This window comes from Colossoma macropomum, unplaced genomic scaffold, assembly GCF_904425465.1.
Source record: "Colossoma macropomum unplaced genomic scaffold, Colossoma_macropomum, whole genome shotgun sequence".
Lineage (NCBI taxonomy): Eukaryota > Metazoa > Chordata > Actinopteri > Characiformes > Serrasalmidae > Colossoma > Colossoma macropomum.
In genome coordinates this window covers 376,849-396,191 of record NW_023494990.1, presented here as the reverse complement: position 1 = coordinate 396,191, position 19,343 = coordinate 376,849, and the positions used below count along the sequence as shown (strand labels likewise).

At 36.5% G+C, this 19,343-nt stretch overlaps 1 pseudogene; it reads right to left on the bottom strand.

Moving 5' to 3' along the window:
• LOC118800651 overlaps window positions 1–19,343 on the bottom strand; it is a 132,742-nt pseudogene that overhangs the window by 110,396 nt on the left and 3,003 nt on the right.

The window sequence follows — 19,343 nt, the reverse complement described above, 5'->3', positions numbered from 1 at the left end:
TGCTTAAAAGGTGTGTCCTACATGTTTGTCTATATAGCGTATGTATTGTGCATGGCTGTATATGTGTGTGTTTTAAGGCAAGCGTGAAAGAAAGACAAAAAGAGACTGTTCTAATGCAAAAAATGTATGAGATTCTGTTAGACAGCACACTCTTTGTGTTTTATGTGTGTGTAAGATGGTAATTGTTGATGGTGATTTGTTAAGATATTGGTCCATTTGATCACTTCAGGAAAAATTATCGAATTGTAATAAAAATAACATTATTCATGAAAATATGGGAAAACTACAAAAAAGTAGCCCTGTTGGACCACAAACAAAAATAGTACATTAAGAAAATGCACAAATACTAAATTGGTACTACTGCTTTCAGAACAAGTTAAATGACAAAAACATATCAGTAACTTGTGGATTTATGTGCATGAGGTCAGCACATACAGTATATCCACAAGTTACCTTTGGACCAAACATTTTTCTTAATATATAATATTAGAAATAAGAACTATGTTTTTTTTTCTGAAATGTTGTTTGAATGGGCAGGGCCACAGAGTGTCCAGATACAAAATCTGAGCTCTCTTTGTCAAACAGAATTTCCTTACTGTACTTTTTTAAGTCTCTAGATGTAGATGGGTTAATAAGAGAAAAGGACTCATTCCCACTAACTGACCACTGAATTTACCCTCAAACATCTGCTAACTTATCTCATAATATCTGTCATCTAAAACATGGGAAGAGTTTGCAGCAAATTTACAAGATAAAATAGCAGTAGATAGGGCATAGCTCTGACAGCTACAAGTAGTTTCCATGACTGCCCTGATGGGCAACCTACATCAGTTAGGATTTTTTTCTCTGTTCTTGATCACCAGGAGCATAAAAGCTTTAAACAATTTAAGTTCCTCCATTTGTGGTTAAAGACCTGCTTCTACATGCAAAATGTGTACTAAACATTACTGTTCTCTGTCAACTGCTGTTTTCCCTGATGCTTAAGACTGCCTTGGTAAAACTCTTACTATATAAAAGAGTAGCATAGGTCATAGTACATACTATAGTACCTTAATTTCAATCACCCAGTAAAATCTTACTGTAAAATCTACATCTTAATTGTTTTAAACAATTATATGCACACTTGGTATCTAATAATTTGGCAGAGAAATTCCAGTCAGATGTTTATTCTAACCCTAGTACAGAGACAGAGATGTTGTTTGTGAATGATCTAAGGGTTAGTGCTGTTCCTTCACTGCAGTAAAAATTTACTTTAGCACTAGTAAATTAGTATTTTTAACTAGTTTTACATTCACAATCTGACAAGTTTGACACTGACATGCTACTAAAGGATGAAGGTTTTGTGTCTAATGAAGGCACTAATGTCTGCAGTCAGAAATTGCAGGTACATAAAACAAAATGCCTGAAACCATACTAAACACACCCTTGGTAAGATTGCAGTTTTGTCTGACATGCAGGTCTAGGCTGAGCGGCAGAGCAGATATTCCCTAGGAAACAGGCTTGTCCGATAAGCTTAGGCTTTGAATTGAAGTATTTACTGAACTGTAAAACTGCAGCATACAAGAATCTCACTTAAATGTCTGTTCCAGCCTCCAAATGTCACAATTTAACCTAGAGGTGTCAGAAGTATATTAATTATTTTAAAGGCCTGTATTTCTGTGCCTAAATGTATGAATTTGTCTGCATCACGTGTTGTCTCTTCATTAAAAATGTGTTTAATTCATTTTTTTTTTTTTACATGGAACAACTATAGCTCACCTCAGTCTCTGCAGCTTACAGCACTGGTTGTTCAGTAGAGAACAGATCTGCTTCACTCCAGAGTTTACTAGTTCATTCTCACTCAGATCCAGCTCTATCAAGTGTGAAGGGTTTGAACAAAGAGCTGATGATAGAGCAGCACAGCCTTCCTCTGTAATACTGCTGTCATTCAGCCTACAGACAAAAAGGAGAGGTTCTCACGAACAAACATAATTCATAATAAAATCTATGTTGATATGTTATGTGTAAATAGATTATGAAAAAATATTCTATACAAATATTACAGTAGTACAAATATAGTAATGTTATTCTATTAGCAAGTGGCACAATGTCAATGTATAGTAGTTAATTGACTTTTTATATTTATATTTATAAATACTTCAAATTATGCATGAAACTACACACATAAGTTTCTTAGTTTTGCAGTGTGAATCCTCCAGTAGATGAGAGATCTGCTTCAGATGTGAATCTCCTTGTATTTTCCCACTCAGATTCAGCTCTCTCAGCAGTAAGGGGTTTGTTCCTAGAGCTTTAGTCAGAAAATCACAGATTTCCTGTGCAGCAGAACTGTTCAGCAGTCTGCAGAGAGAGGAAAACAGACTCACAAAGTCAATTTGCAAGAAACTTCTTCAAGAACCATTCTCTTTTACCAATTTATGTCTAGTAATGAAGGTAAGTTCAAGGCAAATGTACAAGATCCATTAAAAATACCAGTTTAAGTAAAAAAAAAAACAGTAAATATATTAAAGTTTTGCGTAGACATAAGGCAAATGAGAGTTTGAGATTTTGAAGTTCATGATGCCAACATTTCCTACAATATCTACCTCAGTGTCTTCAGTTTACATTTTGGATCCTCTATTAGATCTGTGAGCATCTTCACTCCTGTATCTCCAGGATCATTCCCTCTGAGATCCAGCTCTGTCAGGTGTGATGAGGGGTTTGATTTCAGTGCTGAAGCCAGAGAAGCATATCCTTCCTCTGTTATAGTGCAGAATGAAAGACTGGAGAGAGAGAACACATCTTGGCTGTAATAAAACCATGATTGATGTTTGTTGTACTTTAAGAAGCCTATATATTTTAAATGCATGCTTTAGTTTACATTCAAATGTGTTTGCATATTTAAGCTCAAATAGAACTTTAACTAGAACTCACCCCAGTTTCTGCAGTTTACAGTGCTGATTGTTCAGTAGAGAACAGATCTTCTTCACTCCAGAGTTTCCTAGTTTATTCTCACTCAGATCCAGCTCTATCAGGTGTGAAGGGTTTGAACAAAGAGCTGATGATAGAGCAGCACAGCCTTCCTCTGTAATACTGTTCTTATTCATCCTGGGAACAGAATAAAGGTGGGGAAAATTGAATTTAAAGAAAATTCACTGATAAAATTACTGGTAAGAAAAAATTATAAGTCGGATTTGAATATAGAAAGTCTTGATGTTGAGGTGTTATGTGTGAATTTAAATAAAGTATGTTTATTAAATGTTATTATTAAGGATTTCCTTATATATGGTACACAATATCATAAAAAGACTCAGAGAATTTGAAGAATTCTCTGTATGCAATGGACATGGCTAAAACCATTATCGGCTGGTCGTGATCTTCAGGCCCTCAGGTGGCACTGCATTACACAACAGAATCCAGAAATGCTGCCTTCTCTAGGCCCAGACACATTTAAGATGGACTAAGGCAAAGTAGAAGTGTCCTGTGGTCCGTCAAGTCAAAATTTGAAATTCTTTTTGGAAATCATGAACACTGTGTCCTCTAAGCTAAAGACAATCTGACTTGTTATTAGTTTTTATTATTGTTATTATTAGCCAGCATCCGTGATGCTATAAGTGTGGATTAGTGAACACAGCATGGCTTGCACATCTGTTAAGGCACCATTAATGCTGAACAATACATACAGGTTTTGGAGGAACATGTGCTGCCATCCAGAAGATGTCTTTTACAAGGAAGGCTTTGCTTATTTCAGCAAAACAATGCCAAACCACATTCTGCACGTATAACAAAAGCATGACTCTACTAAACTGGTGTGCCTGCAGTCCAACCTGGCCCTCATTCAAAACATTTGGCACATTATGAAATGAAAAGTATGACAAAGTAAACCCCAAACTGTTGAGCAGCTGAAATTCTCTATCAAGCAAGAATGGGAGAACATTTCACTTTCAAAACTACAGCAATTAGTCTCCTTAATTTCCAATTAAAAGAGGAGGTGATGCTAAACAGTGGTAAACATGCTTTTTTGGAAGGTGTTTTGGACCAATTTGAAAGTAGGCATATTTTTCTAAATCAATAAAATTTCTTAGTTTTAACAGTTGATATGTTGTCTTTGTACTACTTTCAATTAAATATAGAAGCATTCATCATTCACATCATTGTATTTTTTTCATTTACGTATTACACAGCATCCCAACTTTTTTGGAACAGGGGTTGTACTAAAACGGTAACACAAGTAACAATATTCATTGCTAAACAGGCATTTCATATTTCTGTTTAAAAACAATTTATACACACTTTAGTTTGTTAGGTCTGCAGTGTAAATCTTTCAGTAGACCAGAGATCTTCTTCAGTTCTGAATCTCCTTGTATTTTCCCACTCAGATCCAGCTCTGTCTGCAGTAAGGGGTTTGTTCCTAGAACTTTATTCAGAGAATCATAGACTTCCTCTGCAGTAGAACTTTTCAACAACCTGCGGAGTGAAAAATAAGGCACTATTACTAAATTTGAAAGTAAGAATTTTTAGGAAAAAATCACTTTCATATATATTTCCAGCAGTGTAGGCAAATACAAACCCAATTTATAACCTGCAGTGAAATAAATGTTTTTTTTTTTAGCTTCACATTTTACTTACATTACGCATGTTACATATAAACTCAGCTTTTCAACAACAGCAACAAAAATAGCATGCAAAAGAAAAAAACACAAAACCAGAAAGTATATTTTCACATTTTTACTTAAAAAAACAACCAGTTCAAATAAACAAATCAATTTGAATGAACACTCCAATAAAGCACTGTTTAAATGTCTTAATGTCTTTTTTTGTGGGGGTACATTAAGAATTCTGTTTATGTGCCACTCCCAACAACACTGGATGATCTCCAAAATCGCACTGAAAGAGCTGTGAGTGCAGCGACACCTGACATGCTCAATCGATTCTGGGATGAATTTGAATGTGGCATTGATATTGTCCATACAGCTGGAGGAGGTTCATACTGAGCACTTGTAAATTTACATAATATGCTCACTTATGCTCACTTAAAGACTTTATAATTTACTGCATTGTTCTGTAATGATTTACAAATAAATACATTATTTTGAAATAGGACAGATCTTTTTGAATCACCCTGTATATGATTGCGTGGAGTTTGTTAAACCTTTGACATTTCTATCCATTATCTCTCACCTACTACACCCTGTGTGAGTTTATTGGATTTATGGTAATAATGTGTGGCTTAACCTTCCAATATCATTGGTGTCTGCTTTAGAACATGTAATTCCAGCTATAAGAATAACATCTGTTTTGCCCACACTGTATCTCTTTAAGACACTATGTGTTTGGAACACTCTATATAGTAAATATATATATATATATATAAATAAATATATATAATAAATCAACTTTAGAATACGCATATATGTACAAAAACAATGAAGTTAATTAGACAAAATATTAAATATCTTGTTTTGTACTATTTTCAGTTGAATACAGGTCAAAACAGGTTCAAATTTCACTGCTCTCTGTTTTTAGTTGAAGTTTACCTACACTCTTAACTTTTTTGGATTGAGTTTGTAATTTACATACATAATTTTTCATATATATCTTGCAATACAGTTTTTACTTTCCTTATTTTTCTCACAACTCCATTGAATCAATGTTTTATCTCATTCATTTTTTTTCTATTTAATCAATCAATATGATTTACAGTTAAGATTTAGATTTATAGTACAGTTTAGCATTCTATTTATAGCCTTCTAGTTATTATTATTTTCATTTCATTTATTTGCTATTTTGTAATCATTGTATTTCATGGCATAATCGTAGGGATTGTTGGCAAATGGCAACATTTGCTGGTTTGTAAGCAATGGATCAACACAATATTTTGGGTAGAATTATGGTGCATAATAAAATAAATAAAGAGATGTACTCTATTATACTAAGCATATTTAAACTTAAGATAAAGTTATTATTTCTTTGTTTTAAACTATGCACATGTGTACAGCTCAGAATACCCAATTTCCTCCCCAGAGAACTTCACCTCAGTCTCTTAAGTTTGTAGTTTGAATCCTCTAGTAGATCAGTGAGGAGTTTCACTCCTGTGTCTCCAGGGTCATTGCCTCCAACATCCAGCTCTATCAAGGGTAATGAAGGGTTTGATTTCAGAGCAGAAGCCAGAACAACATATCCTTCCCCTGTTACTCTGCAAAATGAGAGACTATACAGAACAAATAATTAGAATTAATTTAGAATAAAAAAAATCAGAAAAATATGCAAAATGCTGCTGCAGATGGGCATCTCCATCACAAACCAGTCAAGTTGACAATTTTGGACAAAAAGAACTTATTTTTCTGGAAGGACCTCTCAACTAGTCAGTATTGCACAAGCTGAATCTGCCATCATTGAAAATACCACTATAATTATTTTGATAATACTTTATTTTAAGGAACACATATTAATTTTTTTTGCAGTAAAGCCCAAAGTAGACACTTTTCACTAGCATTTGCATTATTAGTATTTATAATGCACAATAAACACTCTATTAAAGCTTTATTATGGTAATTATTAAGTGTCGGATAGTCATCAAATTTCACATAATTTTACTGTAGGATTAGAAGCATTTTATTTCTGTAGGTTTTGAGTAGTGTCTTCTAGAGCTACTAAGTCAATAATAGTTCAAAATGTTTTATATATTTAGTTACCAATAATTAGATGTTAAAAAGTGCTAAACAAATATTCAGTTTGTCACAAAATGCATCACTACCTATTAATGGAATTTTGGTTGCCAAACAAGATGGAATACTCAACAAATATGTCAGTATTGTGTTCCATACATTCACTGGCTAGAATTGCACTTTTGAATATGAAACACATCTTAAAGTATCAGTGGCTTAATAAATGTAATACACTGCAATAAACTTGACATGATCTAGAATCAAATGCTGCCTGTTATATATTAATAGGATGTGAATGTATATGCTAAAGACGTCTTCCATAACAAGGCCTAACAAAGTGTTTATTGTGTATAATTACAATTAATAAGGCACAATAGTCACAGCTTCACTGCTTTTACTTAGTCATAATGATAAAGGTTAATGCACAATAAACTATTTACATGTCTAATTTGGACTTTGCTAAACAAAGAACAACACCATAATAAAGATTCAATGTGTGTTCTTTAAAATACTAACCAGCAATCTTGTGTGAATATCAACAATAACAACAGAAAAAATTGATGTCTAGTAATTAAAATCAAGATGAAATATTGGATGTTGTGCTTTTTATTTTAAATGATCTTACTCCAGTTTCTGTAGTTTACAGTCAGAATTCTCCAACATGACACAGATGTTCTTCACTCCAGAGTTTCCTAGTTTATTTTCACTCAGATCCAGCTCTATCAGGTGTAAAGGATTTGAACAAAGAGCTGATGATAGTGCAGCACAGCCTTCCTTTGTAATACTGCTCTTATTCAGCCTGCAGACAGACAGAGATAGTGGAGAAAAGATAAAATTTGTTGAATAAGAATTTTTTTTTGTAAATCTGTAAAGATATTAAAACAAATTAAAAACTACAAAGAGTCTAAAAAAAACAATGGTTCATATGATTTTTTTCATTTTTTACTGATATGTCTATGAAGGATACAGGGTAACACAGTATTGAGACAGTTGGGAAATGCATGTGGAAATAGATTCACCCTTTTCCCTCCCCAAATGCAATTCCCAGTAGTTTTTTTTTTCAATTTTCAAGTGTATTTTTCTAATTTAAAATTTCCAGATGTATGTCTTTTGGAAAAAAATTGAAAAGGAAATAGACAAAAAAGAATATTTGCACTAGAACACCAAAACTGGACATCTGAGAAGTAGGAGTTTGTGTTAATAAGATCAAATTTTTAGACTGAACTTTAAAAGTGTTTACAAGGAGCATGGAAAAAATCTGCCTGCAGATTTCGTTGGCATATCATTTTTAGTCAATTGCCTAGGCCTGTGCCAGAGTCAAGTCAAGTCAAGTCAAGAGGCTTTTATTGTCATTCCATCTATGTACAAGTACACAGTGGAGTGAAATTACGTTCCTCCAGGAACAAGGTGCAACAAGGAACAAAAAGTACAAAGTGCAAACGTGCAGACATAAGTGTGCAAACAAAAAAATTAAGCTAGAAACAATACAATAAATTAAACAGACATTAGACAGAGTAAACAGACAGGACAGTGCAGCACCGACACAGCACTCATTTCTGAGCATGAGGTAGTGGAATAAGGTGCAGAGGTATTTAACATGCTGTGATCTGCGAGTTTACACAGTCAGATAATATACGTGAGCACAGCAGTTACTGAGGTAGTAAAGCAGTGTAAACACAGCATTAGGAGCAATGTTCCAGATAGTGCAAGTAGTGCATCAAAAGAGGGGTGTTGGGGGAGGGGTTAGTTCAGCCCTTGTGAATTTAAAAACCTGATTGCTTGAGGGACAAAGCTGTTGCAGAGTCTGGCAGTGATGGCACGGATGCTCCGGTACCTTCTGCCAAACGGCAGCAGTGAAAAAAGTCCATGTGAGGGATGGATGGGGTTGTCCACAATGCTGGTGGCTTTCCAGATACAACGTGTGGTGCAGATGTCCATGATGGAGGGGAGAGAGACCCCGATGATCTTCTCAGCTGTCCTCACTATGCGCTGTAGGGTCTTGCGGTCAGAGGTGGTGCAATTCCCAAACCAGGCGGTGATGCAGCTGCTTAGGATGCTCTCCACGGTCCCCCTGTAGAACATGGTGAGGGTGGGAGGGGGGAGATGAGCCTTCTTCAGGCTCCGCAGGAAGTAGAGGCACTGCTGGGCTTTCTTGGCTATGGAGTTGGTGTTGAGGGACCAGGTGAGGTTCTCTGTGATGTGGACTCCGAGGAACTTGGTGCTCTGGATTATTTCCACAGCAGAGTCAGTGATGTTAAGTGGGCGGTGGTCACCTCGCACTCTTCGGAAGTCAACAATCATCTCCTTAGTTTTGTCTACATTCAGAGACAGGTTGTTGGTTCCGCACCAGTCTGTTAGCCGCTGCACCTCCTCTCTGTACGCTGACTCATCATTCTTGCTGATCAGACCCACCACAGTCGTGTCATCAGCAAACTTGATGATGTGGTTTGAGCTGTACTTTGCAGAACAGTCATGAGTCAGCAGGGTAAACAGCAGCGGACTAAGCACACAGCCCTGAGGGGCACCGGTGCTCAGTGTGGTGGTGCTGGAGAAGTTATTACCTATCTTGACTAACTGAGGTCTCTCAGTCAGGAAGTCCAGGACCCAGTTACAGAGGGAGGTGTTCAGGCCCAGCAGGCTCAGCTTTCCAATCAGCTGCTTGGGGATGATGGTGTTGAATGCTGAACTGAAGTCTATGAACAGCATTCTGACATAGGTGTCTCTATTGTCTAGGTGGGTGAGAGCCAGGTGGAGTGTGGTGAAGATGGCGTCATCTGTTGAGCAGTTGGGGCGATATGCAAATTGCAGTGAGTCCAGTGAAGGAGGAAGCTGGTCTTTAATGTGCCTCATGACAAGCCTCTCAAAGCACTTCATGATGATTGGAGTGAGTGCAACGGGACGGTAGTCATTGAGGCAGGACACTGGAGACTTCTTCGGCACAGGGATGATTAAGGTGGACTTGAAGCACATTGGAACGACTGCAGTGCTCAGAGAGATGTTGAATATGTCCGTGAGAACATCAGCCAGCTGTACGGCGCATTCTCTAAGCACTCTGCCCGGTATGCTGTCGGATCCTGGTGCTTTCAGTGGATTAACTCTGTGTAGAGTTCTCCGCACATTAGCTGTGGACAGACACAGTACCTGTTCATTTGGAGGAGGAGTGTTTTTTTTCTCGCTGTCGTGCCATTCTGTGCTTCAAACCGAGCATAGAAGTTATTTAGCGCGTCTGGAAGGGAGGCATCACTGTCACAAGCAGGTGGAGGTGGCTTGTAGTTGGTGATGGCCTGGATGCCCTGCCACATGCGCTGTGTGTCAGCAATGTTTTGAAAGTGATTGTGGATTTTCTTTGAGTAGGCACGCTTAGCCTCTTTGATGGCCTGGGAAAGCCTGGCTCTTGCTATCCTGAGGCTTGCTTTGTCCCTTGACTTGAAAGCCTTGTCACGGGTTCTCAGCAGTGTGCGCACCTCTGCAGTCATCCATGGTTTCTGGTTGGGGTGAGTTGTGATGAGTTTGGAGACAGTAACATCATCAATGCACTTGCTGATGTAGCCAGTCACTGATTCTGTATACTCCTCCAGGTTGATGGAGTCACCGGAGGTTGCTGCTTCTCTGAACATCTCCCAGTCAGTGTGCTCAAAACAGTCTTGAAGAGCAGAGATAGCTCCTGGTGGCCAGGTTCTCACTTGCTTCTGGTCTGGTTTGGCACATCTGATGAGCGGTCTGTATGCTGGAATGAGCATCACAGAGATGTGGTCTGAGTAGCTGTAGTGTAGTGGGGGCAGGGCTCAGCCCTTTATGTGCCGGGGATGTTTGTGTAAACAAGATCCAGCATGTTAGCCCACCAGGTTGCAAAGTCCACATACTGGTGAAATTTTGGGAGCACTGACTTCAGATTAGCATGTTAGAGCATGTTTGAGCTAACTGTAATTTAGTTTTTGTTAGGAAATTGAGGTGCTAGTTATGAGAATGATTCCTTTTGCCGGGTAAAATGGGTAAAATTCTGTTTTTAATCCAGAGATGTGAGTCACAAAGGGCTTAGGGGAAGCAGAGAGCATTTGTCAATTCAGATTTCTATTAGGGAACTACCCTGGGAATCAGTCTTTTCATATGGTGTTGCCTGAGTTCAAAAACACTCAAATTCCTTACATATTTCTACAACACTCTGTACAAAACAAGGAGTATCAGCTGTTCTTGCTTCTTGACTACAGTGTCACATCATCAGCTTTACTTTTGGAAGACAAACTCTGTATGTACACTGTATGTTATGCAGTTAGCTAACCTGTCACATTTTTCTCAAATATTGGTAAGTATCCTGATTTAACAGCTAAAGCTAGCTAACAGAACAACTGCATTTTATTTAATGTTGCATTATTAAACAGCTTATGGAAAAGGTTGTCCTGGTCACCAGGCAGCTCTTACAAGAACATTCAGAGTAGGGCTGCAACAAACGACTATTTAGATAACTGAATAATCTATCAATTATTGAAATGAATAATTGATTATTCAGATTATCAATCACTCAATTACCAAATATCTCTTACGTAATTGTCAGCTTTTAAATTTAGCTTGAGGTTGTTTTATGCATTTGCTAGCTAACAATAAAGACAATAAAGATGAATACCTTATTTAAAAATTGACTGTTTTAATGATCTTTCCTGCTGATACAAAAGATAAATAAAATAACAATCTTTTTCCTGTCAAAATTTAAAATCAAGGATGTGCAAAGTAGTACCAGTAATACAGGGTGATTTAAAAAGATTAATCCAATTTCAAAGCGCCATATTTTTATAACCGTGAGGTGTCTAGAAATCATTCACATACCAATTGAAAGAGGGGGTTATAGAGTTTCTGTCACCAGAAGATGGCTCCCTTCAGTTTGCAAGGAGATGGTGACCCCTGAAGAAGAAAGTGTTTTGCATTCTCCACTTCAATAAGAGTGAATTCGTCATAACTGTGCAACATGATTTTAGTTGGCAGTGAACCTCCTACAGCTCAGAGCATTCATCATTGGTTCCACAACATTGGATGATCTCCGAAATTGCACTGAAAGAGCCCTGAGTGCAGTGACACCCAACGTGCTCAATCTAGTGTGGGATGAACTTCACTATCATGTTGATGTTGTCCGTACAGCTGGAGGAGGTTCATATTGAGCACTTGTAAAAAGTGAAATAAATCATTTTGAAATCGGATGAATCTTTTTCAATCACCCTGTATTTTTGCGTTTTTTGTTAACCGTCCAGTAAAAGGCAAAAAACACTCCTAGTTAGCGCAAGAAACATATGCGATGACGTCACCAACTAATCAACAGTTAAAATAGTTGCCAAATAATTTGGTCGTCGATTTTAGTTGACTAAGTTGATTAATTGTTGCACCCCTAATTCAGAGATAGGATATAAGTTTAAATCTTTAGTGAATGAGTATTAGCAACCCCATACAAGCAGGGGTAATCAGACAAACAAAATCTAAAAACAAAAAACATTTGAATGGCACCTTAATATACCTTTACCTCAATATTAACAAAACAAGAAAGTTAACGAAATATAAAAACTGCTCCCTACAGACACCAGCAGGATATCAGTCAGGGTGAGTTGTTCAGTTGATGCTGATACATTGTTTCATGCTACCTTGGCATCAGTGTACTAATGTTTCTGGTGTCTAAGAACTAGTCAATGCTAAAATCTATTTGTATCTAATTGTAAAGGAAAATACAAAAAAAAACACAATACAAACACATTAACAACAGCAAAGAAATACATTTGAAATGGTAAAGGCAATGGAGAAATATAACAGGAAATGGGAAAAATATATGGAAAATACAGTATTTTCCAAATTTCCTTTCATCTGTCTTTTATATTTCCAGTCTTTTATATTTCCATTTCTAGCATTTTCAAATGTATTATGGCACCCTGGTTACACATGTATTTAATTCTGAAATTATTAAAGATTATTCTCTCTCTTAGCATAATAAAGCCAGTACCCTAAATAATTTCTCTTTAAAAAACATAGAATAAAAAAAAAAACAGAACAATTGAAAAGTTTTAAAACAGGAAAGAAATACGAAGATATTTTAGTATGATGATTCAGTAAATACAGAGCAGGAGTGCTATTTTTTAAAACCACCATGATGAGTTTCTGAGTATTTCTTGTCGACTAATAGTCCAAACTGTCCAAACTGCTATTGGCCAGGTGACTTCTAACTCCAGCTGCTAGCTCAGACTTTTTTTTTATTTGGAATAATATATCAACATTTTGAGGAATGATGTCATCAATGCCATTCATTTACTTAATAATCTCTGCGGAAATGTATATCAAATAATTGTGAAAATGTTTATTTCCAAGATCACTATTTAAAGCAAACTTTTCATTGTTGACTTTTATGTGTTCAGGACAAATGGACATAAGTATATTAAACTAAAGAAATTGTATTGGCTATTAATTTACAGTAACAGATATAGATGATGTGCATTCACTGCATGAACAGTGGCTTAAAATACACCCAAATGTTGAAATATAAATATTTCCCATCAAACGTGCAAATATGTATTTAAGGTCACTGGGCTTATTAACGATTTTCCCCCTAAACATAACAAATATGATTTTTAAATTATGAATTTTACTACATACTTAAGTTTCTGAGTTCTGCAGTGTAAATCCTCCAGTAGATAAGAGATCTTCTTCACTTCTAAATCTCCTTGTATTTTCCCACTCAGATCCAGCTCTGTCTGCAGTAAGGGGTTTATTCCTAGAACTTTAGTCAGAGAATCACAAGCTTCCTCTGTTGCAGTGTTTTTCAACAACCTGCAGGAAAAAAAATCTGATTGTAAAAGAGTCAGAAGACAGTCACATTACTAGTAGGTTGAGGTGGTAATTTTTTTAAAGAACAATTCTCTTTAATATGTTTATTTCCAACAGTGATGGTAAATACAAGTCCACTTTACAAGTACCTTCAATGTTTTTCAAATATTTAGTTATTTGTTTGTTTTGTTCTGTGCAGAGATATATGAAGTTAATTAAACCAATCTTCTGCACATGGACTAAAAACTTGCTGGAACATAATTGTTTTCATTGTAATTGGTTGTAATTAAAAATCAAGTTCTAATGCTACAAAAAAGGTGCTATTTGCACCTGGCATCATTATTGAAGATGTTGCCATTGTTTATATAGATTTCAGGTAAAGGAATTTACTGAAGTTCTCAGGGAACACATTATAAAACAACACTTCAATGGAAAGAAAAAACTACACAGTCCTAGCAAAGACCTCAAACATCCCTGTCAGCACAATGGATTCTATAATACGCAATTGAAAAGTCCATGGAACCACAACAAATTGTAACAGGACATGTGTGTCACAGAAGATTTCTCTCAGACTAATGATAAGGAAGGTAAGAAATAAACCAGTAGTCACTTGAAAAGATGTGCAGGGTGACCCGAAATACCCCTCACAATACCCCTATTTCCCAAATTATTACCTAATTGTCTCCAGTTTACAGTTTGGATCCTGAAGTAGATCAGTGAGCATCTTCACTCCTGTATCTCCAGGCTCATTCCCTTTGAGATCCAGCTCTATCAGGTGTGATGAGGGGTTTGATTTCAGAGCTGAAGCCAGATCAGCATATCCCTCCTCTGTTATACTGCAGAATGAAAGACTATTGAGAGGGCAGAGGTTTGTCATATTTGTCAGAATACAACAAATATTTATCACATATTTATGTGTGTCACATGCACATGTTAAACACCTAAAGTACCTGCACTTTTTTCTTTTTAAGTCTTGAACTGAACTTTAAATTAATTGTAACAGAATTGTAATGAAATAGTTCCATTCAGTACAGTAAAGTGTGTCTGACTGGGTGAGAGAAATTTTAACTTTAGAAATGAGTAGAGTGTATCTGACTGGGTGAGGGGACATAATATTATATATATATATATTGGGGGCTTTGACTCACAGAAAACAAAGAAATACATCCCTCAGTGCTAATTCTACAGCAGCGCTTGTATGAATTTTGTGAATATTTTTTATTTCATCATTTGGTATTGGAGGTAAAAACAGAATGAAAACATGCTAGCAAATTTGATCTAACAGAAATGAACTCACCTCAGTTTCTCTAGTTTACAGTTTGGACTTTTCAGTCCTTCACAGAGCACCTTTACTCCGGTGTTGTATAGAGTGTTTTTGCTGAAGTCCAGCTTAATCAGCCTTGAGGATTCTGAGCTGAGAACTCTGCAAAGAGCTGCACAGCTTCTCTCTGTCAGGTTACAGTCACTGAGTCTGAAAGTAGCAAATATTACAGAAGTGCTAGTCATCCCAAAATTCTATTAAACTACAATCCTGGTAAATACTATGACTCAATAATTCATACCAAGTAACACTTCAGACTATTTTATAAAATAATTTGGGCACATTTTAGCTTTTAGAAATGACATATTGATCAGAATGAATATATTGTCACTCCTGAATAGATCTTATGTTAAGAAGATTTATCAAATTCATGTCTACTTTGGAAAAACTACAATAATAAAAACCTCAAACAGTAGCTTCTGATTGTTACTTTTAAACAAATTATTCTGATATATGATTGTTAATTATTTGAATTAAGTTCACTTAATTTCACTCTGAAGGAGAAATTCAGTGTTATTCAGTAGAAAGTTTTCACATAGGCTAATAAGAATATATTCACAAGACAAATTCTGTCCAAATACGTTACTAAACAAATAAATCTGAATAAAGTCAAAAAAGATTAACCCAATGTGCGCTTTAGAATTATTCTCTAGAGAACACCACCATGGACCATGGACAACAGATGTCAGGTGGCCACTAACCACTGAGATGAGACAAACAACCCACCCCAAGCACAGAAGTTTAAAGCTGATCTCTACAAATAAACTTTTTGCTTATTCTTAGTTATAATACTGAACTGGGAACTAATATATTTAAGGAAAAAGTGTCAAACTAATATATTTGAGCAAAGTGTCAAAGAGAAGTTTGATTTAATTACATGGTGCTACTGTTTGAGCACTGATTGGTGGTTGTAATGATTTGATACCAAATGGCAAATTTATGCTTTACACATACTGTTATGAATAGAGTTACTTGCAGTCACATATGAGCACAGCTGCCTGTGGACTGTGTATCCAACAAGCTTACCGGACTTAGCTGAGATGTTTACGGCAAGCATATCTAAATCACTACTCCACAGGTCCCCAGCTCTGGTCCTGGACTTCTCCAGGCCCTGCACATTTTAAGGTTTTCCTAATCTAGTAGACCCAGGTAAACTCAAGAAGGGCTTATTAACAACTGGCTTGTATCAGATGTGTTGAAAGCAGGAAAAATGGTCCCACTTTATTTGTCTCTAATAACTGTGTAGTTGAACAATAATAATAAAATATACAACAAGAATGTAATACTGGTTTATGTATTCAGTGTTGCAGATGCACTGTAACAGTATTACAGCTTAAGCAAATACACATGTGTATCAACTTCAGTTTTTGGTTTAAGGCCAGAAATTTGGTTACCATGTCACAACACAAGCATACTACTACAGGTAGTTTAATATTAGTAAAGTTGGCATTTTCTGTGCATGTACAGTGTAAAGATTCTTATAATACAGGCAATTACACTTATATCCACTAAATACAGTTGAGGCTAACATAATATAAACAGTTAAAGATGTAAGTTATATTTAGAAGTTTATTTTGTACTGTTTAGTTCTAGCTGTTATTTTAAAGTTTATTATTGATCTGTGTGGTGAAACAGATTTTGCTTACATAGCTGATGTGGCATCCTGGACCACTGGCAGCAATCTGTTTAGACATTCATCTGATCCGATGAACTTCTTTAAGTCAAACACATCCAGCTTCTCTTTCGATGTCAGCAGCACAAACACCAGTGCTGACCATAGCGCAGGTGAGAGTTCAGCTTCAGAGAGACGTCCCGAACTCATGTAACTCTGGACCTCTTTCACAAGAGAATCATCATTTAACTCATTCAGACAGTAGAACAGATTGATTGATCTCTCTGGAGATAGGTTTTGTCTATCTTTGTCTAACTTCTCCTTGATGTACTCAACTATGTCCTTCTGGCAGTCAGACCTGCTTCCTTTCTGAGACAGCAAACCTCGAAGTAGCTTCTCATTAGACTCCAGAGAGAGGCCCAGAAGGAAGCGAAGGAAAAGGTCCAGGTGTCCGTGGTCACTCTCCAAAGCCCTGTCTACTGCAGCCCTGAGAAAATCAATGACTTCTGTTTTTTTGCTCTCCTGTGATGTGGACTCATGGTCAAAAACATTACTGTTGTCATTTCTGAGAAATATGTATGCAAATAAAGCAGCAAGGAACTCTTGAATGCTCAGATGCACAAAGCTGAAAACTGTGCCATGAAATCTGAGGGTCTCCTGAGTGCACAGTCCTGAGTATGCTGATATATTGCTGGGATCAATTCCACATTTTTCTAGATCTTCTGCATAGAAGATGAGGCTGTTTTTTTCCAAGTGCTGGAAAGCCAACTTTCCCAGTGCCAGAATGTTGTCTTTATCCCAGGGTATGTCTAAGGCATTCTGTCCAGTGTATTTCAGGTTCCCCTGTATGGTCTGAAAGATCAGAAAGGATGTGTACATTTCTGTTAATGTCTTTGGTGTATCTTGCCCCCCTGGTCCTTCCAGAATTTTCTGAAGTACAGTAGCTGAAATCCAGCAGAAGACAGGGATATGGCACATGATGTGGAGACTCCTCGATTGCTTTATGTTATTAAATATTTCATTGGCCAGGTTCTCATCGCTGATTCTTTTTCTGAAGTATTCTTCTTTCTGCTCATCATTGAAGCCCCGCACCTCTGTCACTCTGTGAATAAATTCAGCAGGGATCTTACTGGCTGCTGCTGGTCTAGTGGTTATCCAGATCAAAGCAGATGGAAGCAGATTTCCTTTGATGAGGTTTGTCATCACAGTGTCCAATGGGGCCGACAATGAAGCGCTATACAAGGTCTCATTTTCCTGGAATGTCAAAGGAAGTTTACATTCATCCAGTCCATCAAAGATTAACATGACTTTGTACTTATCTGAGAATCTCAGTCCTTTTGTCTCTGGGAAAAAAAAATGGATGATGTCCATCAAACTCTGACTTATCATCTTCAAGTTCAGTTCCCGGAAGGGAAGTGGAAACATGAACTTGATGTCCTGATATTCTTTACCTTCAGCCCAGTCCAAAATAAACTTTTGCACACAGATTGATTTTCCAATACCTGCAACCCCCTGTGTCATCACAGTTCTGATGGATTTGTCTTGTCCAGGTAAAGGTTTAAACATGTCTTTGCATATGATTTGTACCTCTGGTTGCATTTGATGTTTTTCAATACGTCTCACTTCATGTTCTTTGTTGGCCTGTCCAGCTCCACCTTCAGTGATGTACAAGTCTGTGTAGATCTTATTTAGAATGTTAGATTCTCCGTGCTTTGCAATTCCTTCATATACATGATGATATCTTTTACTCAGCATTGATTTGAGTGCACGCTCTTGAAATCCAATCAGTTCATCTAATTAAATGATTTTACAGGACAATAAAGGCAATTAGAAGATTAAAGCACATCTCTGTGAGATCATTTAGAGACAGTAATTTAATCTGTAATGTAATCTAAATTGTATTTGGATGATTACGGAATCAGAAATACTAAACAAATATGGTATTAACAAATTAATAACTACTGCATTTATAGTATATAGGAAATATCATATAGTCATTTCTTACCTTGCAGTGCATTAGCGAGGTCCTCATGTTTCATCATCTTTAGGAAGTACTGTGTCATACTAAGTACTCCCTCTCTCAAATTCCACATCTCTTCATTCATTTCTCCATAATATTTTGTGTTTTCTTTTCTCAGAAGTTTCTTAAACATATCCAGCTCATGTTTTATAAACACACAAATTTTTTTCTCAAGATCCTTAAGACAAAAGGTGAAGAGGTGAAGAAAACGAATTAAACATTTTAAAATGCATAATAATGATTTTAATATCATTCAGATTATTTGGGTATCAATATGAGGTGCCAGAGGCCAAATTCCCTTCATTCATCATTATGGGGAACATTAGGAAACACACAAATGAAAAGAGACAAAAGTGCGCTGACCCTCAAAAATCAGGTAATGCCTTTGAAAAAAAAAGTTACACACTTGAAAACGCCCATAATCCACTGTTAGGGCAATAACTAAGGAGTTTAATATAACTTAAGCTTCAGTGAACCTGCCTGGAAGAGGACACATTTATTTTACCCCCATGCACAGGGATTCTAGAGATGAAAAGAAGATGGTAGTATTCACCAAGTCTCAAAAAAATATAGACACCACCTCCATGCCAACGTAGCATTTAGTATGTGTGTTCACTAGACACTACTGGAACTTTGACTGGAACTGGGTTCTATGGTCAGATACGATAAAAATTGTGCCTTTTGGTCTGAAACATTCAGTGTGGGTTTGGTGTAAAAAGATGGGTACACAGAAGAGAACCCCATTCCTACTGTTATATATGGTGGATATATATATATATACATATATATATATATATATATATATATATAATATATATATACACTGATATACATGGTGACTTTTTTCGAATTAGGGTTGTACAATATTATAACCTTAAAGATATTTTATGACCTGTTTATCCATTGTTACCAAGGATGCCAATTACTATGGAGCTGACTGTACATGGAAAC